Source organism: Lactuca virosa, chromosome 2, assembly GCF_052849685.1.
Source record: "Lactuca virosa cultivar CGN04683 chromosome 2, Lactuca_virosa_CGN04683_v6, whole genome shotgun sequence".
Classification (NCBI taxonomy): Eukaryota; Viridiplantae; Streptophyta; class Magnoliopsida; order Asterales; family Asteraceae; genus Lactuca; species Lactuca virosa.
Window position 1 is genome coordinate 247,825,534 of NC_136427.1, and position 14,667 is coordinate 247,840,200.

Consider the following 14,667-nt stretch of genomic DNA (forward strand, 5'->3'; position numbering starts at 1 on the left):
AAACTTTTTCCATTAAGTCAGTAGGGAGAAGTAGATATGGAAGTATGAGCTTAGATCTGAAGGGATTAAGCTCTTAAAGAGAAAAACGGTAATTCTCCAGTCGCCACGTCGTGGCAAAGGTAGCCACACGTGGCGAAGTCAAAAGTCGCGATTGTCCTGTCCTGGCATGACCACGACGTGACATTGATTTTGACCAAGTTTGACTGTTGATTTTTGACCAGTTTGACTTAGGGGCAAACTTGAGGAGTTGGGTTGTTGACTAAGGTTCTTCCATGTTTTGGTACTAGAGGGTTCGTGGGAGCAGGCAGTGCGGAAAAGGGATTGCATCACAGTGTTTCTGGATTCTTCGATTCAAGTGAGTTTCCCTCACTGTACTTATGGTTCGAATGCACCAATGCCGACCCACTAGGTTATGTAACTTGGTATATAGGATGTTGTTATGTTGTGATGTTCTGTTAGATCTTTAACCTGGTATATAGGATGTTGTTATGCTATGATGTTTTGTTAGATCTATATCCTGATATATAGGATGTTGTTGTGCCATAGTGATCTGCCAGATTTGTGTATATATCCTTATATGATAGGATGTTATAGTAGTGGTATGCTGGTTAGAGTGCTCGTGGACCGATTATCATCTAGTGAAGCGCCCTAAGGGTTGTATGTAGTCATATAGGATAGCCTGAGAAGTATTGATCTAGGATTTCGTGTTTGTTCCTTGTTTGGGTGTGGCTCTAGAGTATGATCATCTATTCGGGTGGCTATTGTTGGATTAGTGTCTAAGTCCAAAACTATAATTGGTATATACTTAACCCGACCCGGCATGGTCCATTTGGGTTGCACTTCACTGGGACAATTTATATGGATAGACTTATGAGAAAAGGATATTTATGATTTATTAATATATTATAAGTTCTAATATATTAATATGAAATCATATTATTTAATTAGTATTGATCAAGAATTAATTTGGAATTAATTTAGTGATCAAAAGAGACTAGTTAAATATGGACTCATATAGTATGGGCTAATGTTATTTAGGATGGGCTAAGCCTACATGGAAGTCCTTGGATAGTCCATGGACCTTTTAACCCATGGATCCTAAGTAATGTGGAAAGTCATGGGTATTAGGGTTTACCCTAATCATGCATACTATATAAAGGAGTCATTGGTTCATAAAAATGGGCACTAGTATGTGTAATAAGAAAGTGAGCCGATTTTGTGAGCATCCATACTTTCTCTCAATTCTTTCAATTTGTTGGTGGTGATTTGTGATTCCACTTGAGGCATTCACACTATTGGTGCTAGGCTCTTAAAGCTCCAAGCAATCAACTACAAGAAAAATGTATGTATTCTATTTAGTTTTGTTATGAAAATACATATGATCATATGCTAGTTAGGGTAACACCTTGGAAACTTCAAGTTTGCATGTATAATAGAGAAAACATAGATCCAAGGTAATTAGGGTTGCATGAACACCTTAGGAGTGTTAGAATGCTCAAAACCCATCAGTGGTATCAGAGCCTAGGCTTGTTTTTAATTATACTTGCTGAAAAAGGCTGAAAATCGAAGTTTTTTGCTGTCTGGACAGGGGACTCGACGATTCCATGTACAAACTCATCCAAGTCGTCGAGTTTGTTCTTGCACTCGGCGAGTTGGAGCCCCTGACAGCATATATTCGAGTTTTTTTGGCTAGAATTGGACTAGAATCATTACTCTAAGCTGTTTTTGAACTTACAAACCTGTTTTTGATGTGGTAATGATCATTCTAATCCAATTCAAAAGATAATTATCAAAATTTTCATGTTTTGTATTAGTTCAATGGTTAGGCTAATTACATGAAAATTGCTTGATTTGAATTGTCTTGCTCATATGAGTTTAATCTAGATCATTGTTTTTCTTGACATGTTTGTTTGTTTATTAGATGATCTAAATGGCCTTTAATGGATTCCATAACTTGTCCTCAAGTTATAGAAAACCAAAAGTTTTTCTTTAAAGGAGTTATTAATATTATAGGTTATAGAAACTTGAAGAGTATTTTCCCATAAATTTTTTTATGATGTCCATAACTTGTCCTCAAGTTATGGATTTTCAAGAGTCTTGCCATTAAAAGCCATATTAAACTCATATGTTATGAATATGAAAGGTTTTGAATAGTTTCAAAACATGCCCTCAAGTTTTGGAATTTGTAAAGTCTCACACACATTAATACTTTAATTCCAAGTTAAACCCTTAGAATTTTAAAAGTTAAAATTCAACCCTTATACTATTATAATATTATAGGTTTAATATTTATATATATATGTATAAGAATAAATTCAGTCTTACCGTTAGTAGGCATCATTCACGAAGTCGGTCTATAAGGGGGGTATAAGGTTACTGCCTATAAAATGGCAGTTTAATGGGTGTCCACTCTCACCCACCGCTTCCTTGACTGGTGGAGGGTCGTTAGCCGAACGGGTAGGACAAGGACTATAATTCTCATTAAAAGTATAATGATAAATACTAAGTAACTAAACACTTATAAATTCCCAATCTTAGTTACTTAGGAAAATGTGAATTTGGTGCTAACCCATAAAATTACACTTTGTACCTTACCAAGTCGTTAGTGGAGCGTGTGTGGTTAACCGACACACTAACATGGACTAGTAAGTGTGGCAAACGATAACTTAATGTTTATCATAGATCGGTGGAACGCGTGTGGTTAACCGACACATCGATTAGGTGATAAAGTTAAGGGTACCAAGTTAATTTGCATGGTTATTCACACCTTGTTTGTGATCCTCGGCATCCCAATCACAAACTTGAAAGGGCACAATCGAGATTTAAACATGTCATTGAAAAGTTCAATGAATCTCAAAAGATCTAGGAGTTTCAATCCAATTAAAACCTAATACCAAAAAACATTTTTCATGGTGGAAATTGGTGAATCGTCATTCGCCTACCTTCAAATATTTTGTAGCTTGGATTACGGCATCCCTCTTCCAAGTTATAAAATATTGTGTTGGGTCCTAGCCTTAATATTTCATATTGGGTGTTATATTAAGGACTTATCAACTAACTTGGATTTCTCCCATTGTAGATGTCTAGTTCAGACAACTATGGTCTTCCCAAATCTCTTGGAACAAGCTTTCCTAATGAATATGATGTCCTGCGATTGGATCATGGAAATCATAATTCTCTTCCTCCACAACCTCCAATTATTCTCCTTGACCCACAAGCTCGAATACTTGAAAAGTTCAAGATCACTCAAGCCCTACTTGCAATGAAACATAAAGATGGAAGACATGTGTGTACTCATGTCTTAGAGATGAAGTCACACATTGATAGGTTGAGAATGTTGGGTGTCGTTGTCCCAAGGAAGTTGGCTATTGACTGGGTTCTTCAGTCACTTCCTGAGTCGTATAGTGAGTTCATTAAGGACTACTATGTGACAGATCACGACATGACCCTTATTGATCTTTCTTATTTGCTTGTTGCCGCTGAATCAGAAATGCTTTGGCGCACTGGAAAAGTAAATTTGGGTGGAAGGTCTATTTCTCAAAAATTCCATGGACATTGACAATGGTAATATTGGAAGTCCAGAAAAACTTTCTCTTCCCAATGGAAAGGGATTGGCCATGGTCAACCCGGTTGATCAAATGGTAGAGAGAAAGGCTAAGTCTGTGATAGTCCCATGTACCATTCCCAAAGAGTCTGTATGTTTTTACTGTCAAGAGAAGGGACATTGGAAGCGAAGCTGCCCTGAATACCTGATAGATCTGAAAGCAAGTAGAGACAAAATGTTTGACTCTGCTTCAGGTAAGTACACTATCTAACTCTGTTAAGTTTCTAATTGTTGATTATTAATACATGATGTGACTAGGTTGCATTTTGATGTTTGGCAGGATCATGCAAAGGGAAGGAAGCTTAAAGGAAGAAGTATGCTGAATCTGATCGCGAAGATGGATTTAAATCGCATGGTTCGAAGATCGGATTTTTGAGCTGGTGCTTAGAGTTATGATAGATTGCTAGGAAATATGTAATAGCATAGTTTTTCACTTGTAATTGCATTGTACGGAAAAGTTTTTCCGCATTTTATAAATAATTTTTTTTTGTTTTTGCAATGGAATTTATGAAAAAATTGATGTTTGTATGTTTCTAGAAATATTGGAAATATGAATTTGATTCTTTCATTTGTGGTAGTGTCTAAATTTACCAAATAAGGAAAGATTCTCATCACCCAAGTTTCAATTGGACAGAAACTTGGAATCATGCAAGTGTTATTGCATGATGAATGAGAATTTTCATCTTTGGAAAATTAAGACTAATTCCTTGTTCACATGTATATGTGAGTCAAGTGAAGGACTAAGAGATCGAGTACACATTCTTGTGCACTGGTCAAGTCCACCACAAAGATCGATAAGACTATTCGTCATGACTTGCTAAAGTTTAGTAAATATGGTTATACTTTCAAGTTTAAGTATAATTCTGAAACATTTGAAAGGTTTCAATGTATGGAGGAACGAATGAGAAGAATCAAATTAGGAACAAAGATAAAAGTTTCTCAAATATGAAAAGATGGGAGAGTAATTTAGTATCATGTTTTATGATCATCTTAATGATTGTGAAACCATATCACAATTAATCCTCTAAGGACATCTTAGTGCATTCTTATGGCTAAGAAGAGGAGTCATGAATTGTTGAAGTGGTTAAATCATAAAGATGAGTCATACTTCGTTCCAAAACAATTCTTAGAGTCATACTCCAAGATTGTAACTTGAGTGACATATCTTAAAGAAGGTTTATAACACTTGTCAAATGTAGAGTAAAATGTTTTCTACTCTTGTACATTTGAAATTTGTAAGTTGTGATGTTTTGGATAAAAGAAAGATCAACTAAGGCCAATTGTGTGAAGTGTTTGTCTTGATAAGAGTCCGCACTAACTCTTGAATATTTGTTTTTCAAGCAATGTTCCTTGACAAAGTGAATCATATATGTCAAGAGGTCAGTGGGAGTCTTAAAGATCTTGACAAGTTTCAAGAACTAATCAAGAATAAACCTATTGTTAAACACTAGCACACGACTTGAGGTTTATGACCTATCGTGCTAACATAATTCTTGTTTCTATGCCCTTTTCGGTTAAAATGGAATATGCATGTGAGTTCTATGAGTTCTCGGTTGCTTGTATAACAACTTGGAAGACATGTTAGGCCCTTGTGCTGCCAGGTGGCAAGAAATTAAGATTGAACAAGTTCGGTCCATATGAGTTTGAATTTGTCACTAACCTTTTCTTGTGATTATGGTTTTGAAAAAATCACGTGGATAGGAACACATACACCATAAAATCTAAGCGTCATAAGGTTTCTCTCTGATTCATGAAAATGATGGTGAGGAAACGCTTTCGCTAAGTAGATTTTAAGTAGATAGCAGTTGTGATATTTGCATTCTCAAAGTCGTTAGTGGAGCGTGTGTGATTAACCGGCACACTAACATGGACTTGTGAGAAATGGAAAAGGTCTAAACAATTGAGACTATGATTCCGACATCCCTTTTCATAATTCTTAAATTGTTTAGACACACATGTGAGCTATCTAAGGGAAGGTGTATGAGTTTAAGAAGCTTAGATAAAGTTTTATCGAAGCATCTAGTATCGGTAATCTGAACTTTTGTAAGAAAGTCAATAAAGTATTGATTACTAGAAGTCCAACTGATTTCTGGATACATGTTAAAGCTAGTGGGAGCATAAGTGTTATGCTAATAATTATCATGTTAGTGAGAGCATGATTATTATGTTAAGTGTTAATTATAGAAAACAAAAGGTCTCAATTCGTGACTTTGCAGGGTTTGAAAAGTTGTTTTGCTATAATTAAGGGAGAGGAAATTATACTTCATTTCAATTCTAAACGCTTAGATTGAGATTTTAATCATCTTTAGTCAAGGATATATATATATATATATATATATATATATATATATATATATATATATATGAATTTTATGTTGGAATGGTTCAACATAAGGAAATTCTATATATATTGCGTTCTCAAAATTCGATTGTGATTACGGCATCCCTCTTCATAGTCGAATTATGAAAACATGGCAAAAATAAAATATTGTAGCAAAAGACTGGTCTAGGATCATGTCTTTATGTGAGACATCATGAATCGTGTCACATATACTTCGGGTATAGGATCGATTACAGGTGCTATAATATTTATCCTTTCTAAATTTTCAAAATGCCTAGGGCATTAAGAGGGGAAAAGGTCTAGAATTGGATATGACTGAAATGATTAAGCAATTGTCGAGGACAATCTGAGGTTTACCAATGATTGGTTGCTCATGGACAGTTGGAAGTATTGTGTAAATTTTTGGAAAGGACCATATTGGCATATTCTGGAAAGAGGCAACTCTTATTCAGAAGTGATAGTCATAATGGGAATATGGAAATGTTTCATAGGTGGAAGTTATTCATTAAATCTGTGTAAGATTAGAAAACTTAATGCAAGAAGGATGTTCAAAGGAATGTACTTTGAATTTGAGACTTCGGTTCCATGGAATTGCTCTCCATTGGAATACTTTGTAATTGTTTGTTGCCAAGTCTTTGTGACTTTTGTGCATAGTCATTACAAGAGAATCAATGCATATAAGTTTAGAATCTAACAGATTTCAGTAAATGGCAAAGAATCTTGTATTCTTACATTTGCGGTAAGGATTTGGGATTGTGAAATGAGTAGCATTGAAATCATGTTCAATTGGTCTATTTCACAAAATAAGGATCATAGACAAACATAGTGTGCATACTTGGAGTATGGCATAACTATTGTTTGGACAAACATAGTGTGCATGCTTGGAGCATGGCATGACTACTGTTTCAGTTCAAGTATTAAGTTGATTATTTAAAACATTATGCAATGAATAATGTGTAATCAATATGATGATTAAATAAAAGGTGTTTTATTTATATTCATAAGTTATGAGACCATATTGGATTCAATTGTTCTTGTGTTTCACTTTGCATGTTTTGACTTCCCGAATAACTAGGTTATTCAAACTCTCCACAGTCAATCATACTTTGTAAGTAGGTATGAATCAAGACTGTCATGAATTGGGCTTGTAGATTTCTAAAGTGTTTAGACATAGCAAAAGTTGCTGCAACATTCATGAGTGCTCCTGGAATGAGATTCGAGTATTGGATTAAACCCACGCTCATCTGAATCACTTCATGGATTTTATCACGAGTGATCATGAGACGATAATATCGTATATTCTTCAAACGGATACGTGTGAGTTGTAGTTGCGCGTCGGTTGCACATTGACATATGTAAACGCAACCAGTAACTTGGTTGTTATAAAACATATCGTTGTGTGTAATTTGATGAGTAAGTACAAGCGAACATTTGGGTCGAAGTTTATCCATTCCTTTTACCCTTGGAGGTATAAAAGCGATATATGTGGGGCCCCTCGATGATTTAGTGATGACACCTTAAGTGCTTGGCCAAGCCTGGACTGATTTGATTTGTTCAATTAGTCGGTCGTCATAAATCGGAAATCGGGAAACAACAGATGGACAGAGAGAATGATTATAATCCATGTCTCAGTCCATATGATATCTTGTAGAATGGAGGAATATATGATCCCTTATCTAATGGACGTGTCATTGATTTGTTCAGAGTTCGACAACGGCTTTAAGAGCTACGATTGCTAGTCGGGTTGTGAAGTCGTACTTGCAATAATAGTTATTAGACTTATCCAAGTGGGAGACTGTTGGATTAGTGTCTAAGTCCAAAACTATAAATGGTATATACTTGACCCGACCCGGCATGGTCCATTTGGGTTGCACTTCACCGGGACAATTTGTATGGATAGACTTATGAAAAAAAGGATATTTATGATTTATTAATATATTATAAGTTCTAATATATTAATATGAAATCATATTATTTAATTAGTATTGATCAAGAATTAATTTGGAATTAATTTAGTGATCAAAAGAGACTAGTTAAATATGGACTCATATAGTATGGGCTAATGTTATTTAGGATGGGCTAAGCCTACATGGAAGTCCATGGATAGTCCATGGACCTTTTAACCCATGCATCCTAAGTAATGTGGAAAGTCATGGGTATTAGGGTTTACCCTAATCATGCATACTATATAAAGGAGTCCTTGGTTCATAAAAATGGGCACTAGTGTGTGTAATAAGAAAGTGAGCCAATTTTGTGAGCATCCATACTTTCTCTCAAGTCTTCCAATTTGTTGGTGGTGATTTGTGATTCCACTTGAGGCATTCACACTATTGGTGCTAGGCTCTTAAAGCTCCAAGCAATCAACTACAAGAAAAAGGTATGTATTTTATGTAGTTTTGTTATGCAAATACATATGATCATATGCTAGTTAGGGTAACACCTTGGAAACTTCAAGTTTGCATATATAATAGAGAAAACATAGATCCACGGTATTTAGGGTTTCATGAACACCTTAGGAGTGTTAGAATGCTCAAAACCCATCAGCTATCTCACCTCTGGTTACTTATGGTTACGTATTTCATGAAGGTTAGCTAGTAGTGGGACAGTGTGATGTGAGAGGACTAGTAGGCGGTCGTGAGTTGTATAATTGATGTTTGAATGTGCTATGTTTCTACTTGATCCATGTTTATTTATATGTCGACATATGGTGGTAGTGGGTCGAGGCGATCCTACTTTGTGTTGTAGGACAAGATGCTCTGTGCGGGCCGATTGTAAGTTGTAGGCACTGAGGCTCAGGACAAGTAGTTGGGTTGAGGCGGTAGGCCAACCAAACCTGTGTATTCTAGCCCGATGACTGATTAGACCCGTTGCATGTTGGCATTCCAGTCCGAGGACTGATTGGGATTGGGCATTCTAATCTGATGATTGTGGGTCATTATCCATGCTTGTATATCGTATGGGGTATTTTGGGGGAAACTCACTAATCCTTGTGCTTACCCAGTTTTTTATGTTTTTCAGGTTTTGTCGGTAATCGTGGGAAGGCGAAGGCGGGACTGTACACACCCATCAATAGCATTGAGGATTCCACGTTTCTTATATTACTCTGATTTTCAATAAATGTATTTTGGAATAAACGGTTTTCTTAATAATTGATTTATAATTGGGAAGTTTTACTATAATAAAATGGAAATTTTTGGTTGCGAAAATAAGACGTTTCAAGGTGGTGTCAGAGCCCTGGCTTGAGCGAATTGGAGGAACACGTGTCTGAATCCAGACTCAAACTAGGATCCGAGAATTTTCAAAAAAACATTTTTGAAAAAGAATTTATAATAAAAGGGTTGGGTTATGGACATGGGCTCGGTCTCTTGTCACATTCTTGTTTGATTATTGGCTTGGGATCAGGAACGTGAACCTTGACTTAACTTTGGTTTTACAGGAAGATGCGGTGTGTACAATCAGGCAGATCCCAAATAGGAGAGTGGTTCCCAAAATACCCATACTTTTTATATGTGCTGAGTTTTTGACTCTGTTGATATATGAACTGTTAGAAAAGCATGCTAGTGGATAATCTTGGGTTCTTATAGGGACTGTTGGATAGAAGTGTCTGATTTCAGTGATGCCTTATGATATAGGGAATTGCTTGCTATATGTTACTTGATTGTGTGATTGTTACGTGTATGTTGATTAGTTGTATATGGTTGAGATTAAATAGCCTTAGCTTGATCGACTTAGCCTCTATTCATCTTCCTTGTTTGGTTGTGGACTTATGGCAGAGTCGATTATTCGACAGTCTATCTGACCCCGTATTGTGTTCAAGAAGCATACACAAAAGCAACTGGTGGTGCGGGAGTAATGATAATCCTAGGAGGTGTACCTAGGAAGTTAGTTGTAGATCGTAGGATCATGTGGGTGTTAACACACCTAGGAGTGGTCTAGTGTAGTGAATTAGGACCTTGGGATGAATTCTGAATCGACTACGGATAGGTGTGGAAGGTAGTATGGGCCCGTACTACTGAAAGCACGGGATCCATATGAGATTCGGAGGAACCTCGAGGCTACTAAGGAACTAATAGGAGTGTATACTGGTGTGTTGAGCACTGTGTTTTGATGTCTGGTCTTTCCATGGTATATTTTAAGTATGGCAGCTATTAAAGGTTTAGGATACAAAGCTGGTGGCACTGGGGGAGCAGGTCTGAGTGAGCAGGAGATCCGCAGGATCATTGCTTCCGGAGTGGCCGAGGTGATCAGAGATGTGATTCTGGAGTTGTTTGGGTCGATCAAGACCGTGTTGATCGAGGAGTTTGACAGGCAATATGTCGCCGTTATGCAGATAGTTGCTACCGCAACCACAACAATCGTCGCTATTGCAGGATCCCAGGGAAGCAGGGTGATGCAATACTGATAGTTCAGTTATACGAAGCCTCTAGAGTTCAGAGGTGACAGAGACCCGATCATCGCTTCGAGATGGATTTCTGACGTGGAGGGATGTTTCTTCACGTGTTCATGTCCCGAGGGCCAGAAGGTGAAATGTTAATTGAATCTTCTTCGCTGGGGTGCGAAGGATTGGTGGGAGTTTATGGCCTCGCGATTTTCGCATGCAGAGCGAACCGCAGTAACTTGGGAGCAGTTTATGGACATGTTTCGAGCGGAGTATATTCCTCTTTTGGAGTGGGAGCAACTGGAACCGGAGTACATGTCGTTCAATCAGAGGACTGAGTCCGTGACGAAGATTACTAAGATGTTTACGGAGAGAGCTCAATTATGCCTTGAGTATGCCACTTCAGAGCAAGCGCAGATGTCGAGATACTTGAGTATGCTCAAGAAGAAGATTCGAGAGTTTGTATCTACTTAGCGATACCAAACCTTGACAGAGATTTAGTCAAGCGCCAGGAGGAGGGAGATTGAGTTGGAGATTCAGCCGAAAGAGGAAGGGACAGCTTCAGGGCAGTATCAGCTTGCAGCCAAACGGTTTAAGTACGTCGACTCAAGTAAGAAAAGGAGTTCCGAGTGTGGAAAATGCGGGAAGTTTCATGATGGGAGGTGTCAATCTTTTGTATGTCACAGGTGTGACGAGGAGGGCCATTTTGGTAGACATTGCAGGCAAAGTATGCAAGTTTGCTTCCATTATGGCCAGGAGGGCCACATCAGAGCCCATTGTCCCCTTCTTATTTTTGGTGAGGTGTTGGACCCTACACCCCTAGCTTGACAGCTTCCCGATGGTCAGTGTGGGATGGTCGGATCCTCGGAGACCGAGGTTTGAGTTATCAGTTCTTCTATTTAGCCGATTGTTGCAGTGTTGGTATTCATCTGTAATTTATGTTTATGTTTCGAAGCTCAGTTGTAATCTTGGATGGTTAGGTGAATGGAATTATCTTATTTAGCTCTTCTTAAAAAAATTGATTTCTTATTATGGATGTATTAATTATCATTATTTCTATCGATTGCATGCATGTTGGATTTGTGAATGTTGTGTGGGTTTTAGATTCTCCTATGCACCTGGATACCATTGGTTAGGATCAAGTAGTATAATTCAAGTTGACCGGGGTATCAAAGGATTGTGAAGTGGTCAGATTCTAGCATATTTCAAGTGGAGGTGAGTGGAACCTCGAAGCAGGAAGACCTTATGCCAAGGTTCAGTTCTCGGCCAGAGTTTCTCCAAGATCAAGACTTCCATGCAACTGTTGAATATTTTATTTTTGCATCAAGATCATCGTCAGCTGTTAGATTTCCCTCGAGTTGTATTAGTTTTAGTTGTGATAGAAATCTGTAGGGCGTGCTTGTGCTTTAGATTCTAGGATTTTAGGATCCCAGGTCGAGGGATATGATGATGGCTTCCTTGTGTGTTCTTGTTTGATTTGGGCTTGGAAGTCTGAGTCATGGCCCAAAGGCCTAGTAGGGTCAGTTAAGTCTTGATGGTATCGATGTGACTTTTGTTAGCCTGCGAGTGTTGTTGGTTAGTGGATCGAGAGTAAGCCCAACTGTTGTTGTTGGTTAGTGCATCAAGGGTAAGTGTCACACCCCCAAACCAGAACGGCGGAAACGTCTGGGGGCGGATGACTTCATGTACAGTATCATAACAATTGAATAGTAGTGAAATAAAGCATTACAACCATTACACTGAATATTTAATAAGTTACATTGTACTCAAAAACATTGTTTTCTTGACATTAAATGTACATGACGAAATAAATAATGTGATGCGACGACGTCCCATCCACCAGAAACTTCTGTGGTTACCTGTTTACTGATTTCCTGAGAATACAAGTGATTTTGAAAAGTGTCAACAATTAAGTTGGTGAGTTCATAAGCGTTTTTGTATGAGAAAGATTTGTAACCGTTTTGTGTAAAATGATAGTGTATATTTCCAAAAAATCTGATATTTTCTTTATAAATGAACCGTAAGTCTTAAATCCCAAGACTAAAATTTTTATAATATACTGTACTGAAAATAGTGTTATGAAGTTTTATCTTTCTATAAAACTACTTGAATGTATGTTAACCCGTAAATCAAGTGTGATGTCGATACCCAATGTGAGTTATTATAACCATACTAATGCGACTAGTGGCCTGAACGACGTGCTTCGGACGTCGGAACTGTTATGATATTTGTCACCCCAGACCTGCCGGTCTAACTGTAGCTAACAGTTTAGGTGTGGCGTTGTCAATCCTGTATAGATCTATACACAAGTGTCACGCTCTCCCTAAAAGAGACTCTGGTTATAATTCAGGACTTTAACGTGTACTCTGGTAGGTACGGTGAAGCTAACTGTCTCACAAAATTGTATCGGTCGATTTACGTGTACTGAAAACTCCTTTTTCTTGTAAAATGAAATAATTATGCCTTTAAATAATTATTTGATTCTTATGAAATGATAGTGTAGTTTTGTGACTCCCAAACTATACCAATTATAGTTTATCTTGTTTGTTTGTTGAGACTATTTATATAATCTTTTATATAAATATAAAGTTGTTATTTCCCCTAGTGTCGAAATATAAGGTCAAACATGATATTTTGGGTTGTAACCCACAAAAATGGTAAAATAACTATAATGTAACCCCTTTTTGTTAGAAAAACTATCTTTTAGTAAAAAGATTTCAAAACCTTATAGTTTTACACTCATAATTTTCCTTATGATTTTTATAACATAGAATATGTCTTGTTTTTGTTAGTTTTACATTTCAAAACTAAAATAACACAAATAAATGTATAAAGCTAGTGATAATCATATATTTGTGCAAATAATGGCTTATACTTTAACATAAAGATGAAACATGCAAGTATTTGTGGTAAACAAAGTTTGACTTGTATTCCCCCCCCCCCCCTAAAACATGAAAATCTCGAAAATGTGGGGGTATGAACTCACTTTGAGTGGATTTGTGGGTTGTTTGAAGGGATGGTGTGAAAATTTCCAAGCCTAAACACTTGAATGGGGTTGATGAACTTCCTTGGAAAGAATATTATCCTAAGAATTTTAATACATAATAATATGTGTAAATATGATGAAACTAACATAAAAGTGTATAAATACACTAGATTTTGAAGGAATACTTACCAAATTCTAAGAACACACTTGAAGAATTTTGAACTTGGAAGATTTTGGCTTTCTTTTTGAGAGAGTTTGGAGTTATAGCAAAGAGAAATGGAAGTGGGGGTTTTTGATTGTTTATTGTCGTGTATAAGAAGGGAAGGGTGAAGTGATATTTACCTAGTTAACTGTTGGTTATAAGCTTGGATATTTGCTGGATATTAATTTGCATGGGAAAAGGGTGAAGTATCTCATCATAAAGTCAACTATCCTTATCCCTTTTATTCCCTAAACCGAAATCCCATAGAAAACTCACAAGAAAACACCCCAAACATATGTGATTTCGGCCCATGCTCGAACCGAAATCACATATGATTTCGGTCCTAAAGCAAACCGAAATCACATGTGATTTCAGTCTAGCATGACCAAAATCCCATGTGTTGGGTCCTAGGCCGAAAACACTTAAAGGAAGTGGTCCAATCTTGATTTATTCTAGCTTGTTGACTCTTCAAAGGTTCGTTACGTATATGGTTTGCAATACATATATATATATATATATATATATATATATATATATATATATATATATATAAACATGTACTTATACGGCTAATGTCCTTTTTGTTTTCAAAGTTTATATATATATATATATATATATATATATATATATACATATATATATATATATATATATATATATATATATATATATATATATATATAAACTTATACAACCAATGCCCTTTTTGGATTTCAAGTTTTATTGTAACAAGGTTACATTGTGGATACACTTATACACAAAATCTTTTAGACTTTGTTTGACTGTCGAGCATATCTGGGTGTTGGCCTCCCCTTCGGTCTATTTCAACCGGATACTGGGTCTATTTCACCCCTACCACTACCACATAATAGCATAATCATGGAAATACCAACAAGTAGTGGCAAACCAGAAATACCACCAAGCCCAATAAGGAAAACCCATAACCTAGACAAAAAAGAAGCCCAATTCCAAAAACAATTTCTCAATTCAGAAGTCCAGTTCTCAAAGTCTAAGGCCCCAACTTAAAGGCCCAAGGTGACAAACAAGCCCAAAACGATACTAGGCCATTTACGCCGGGAGTACCACGAAGACCTCAGTACGCGCGGCGTACTTGCTTTTATGCGGGGCGTAATCCTCATACTCTCTAGAACTTATT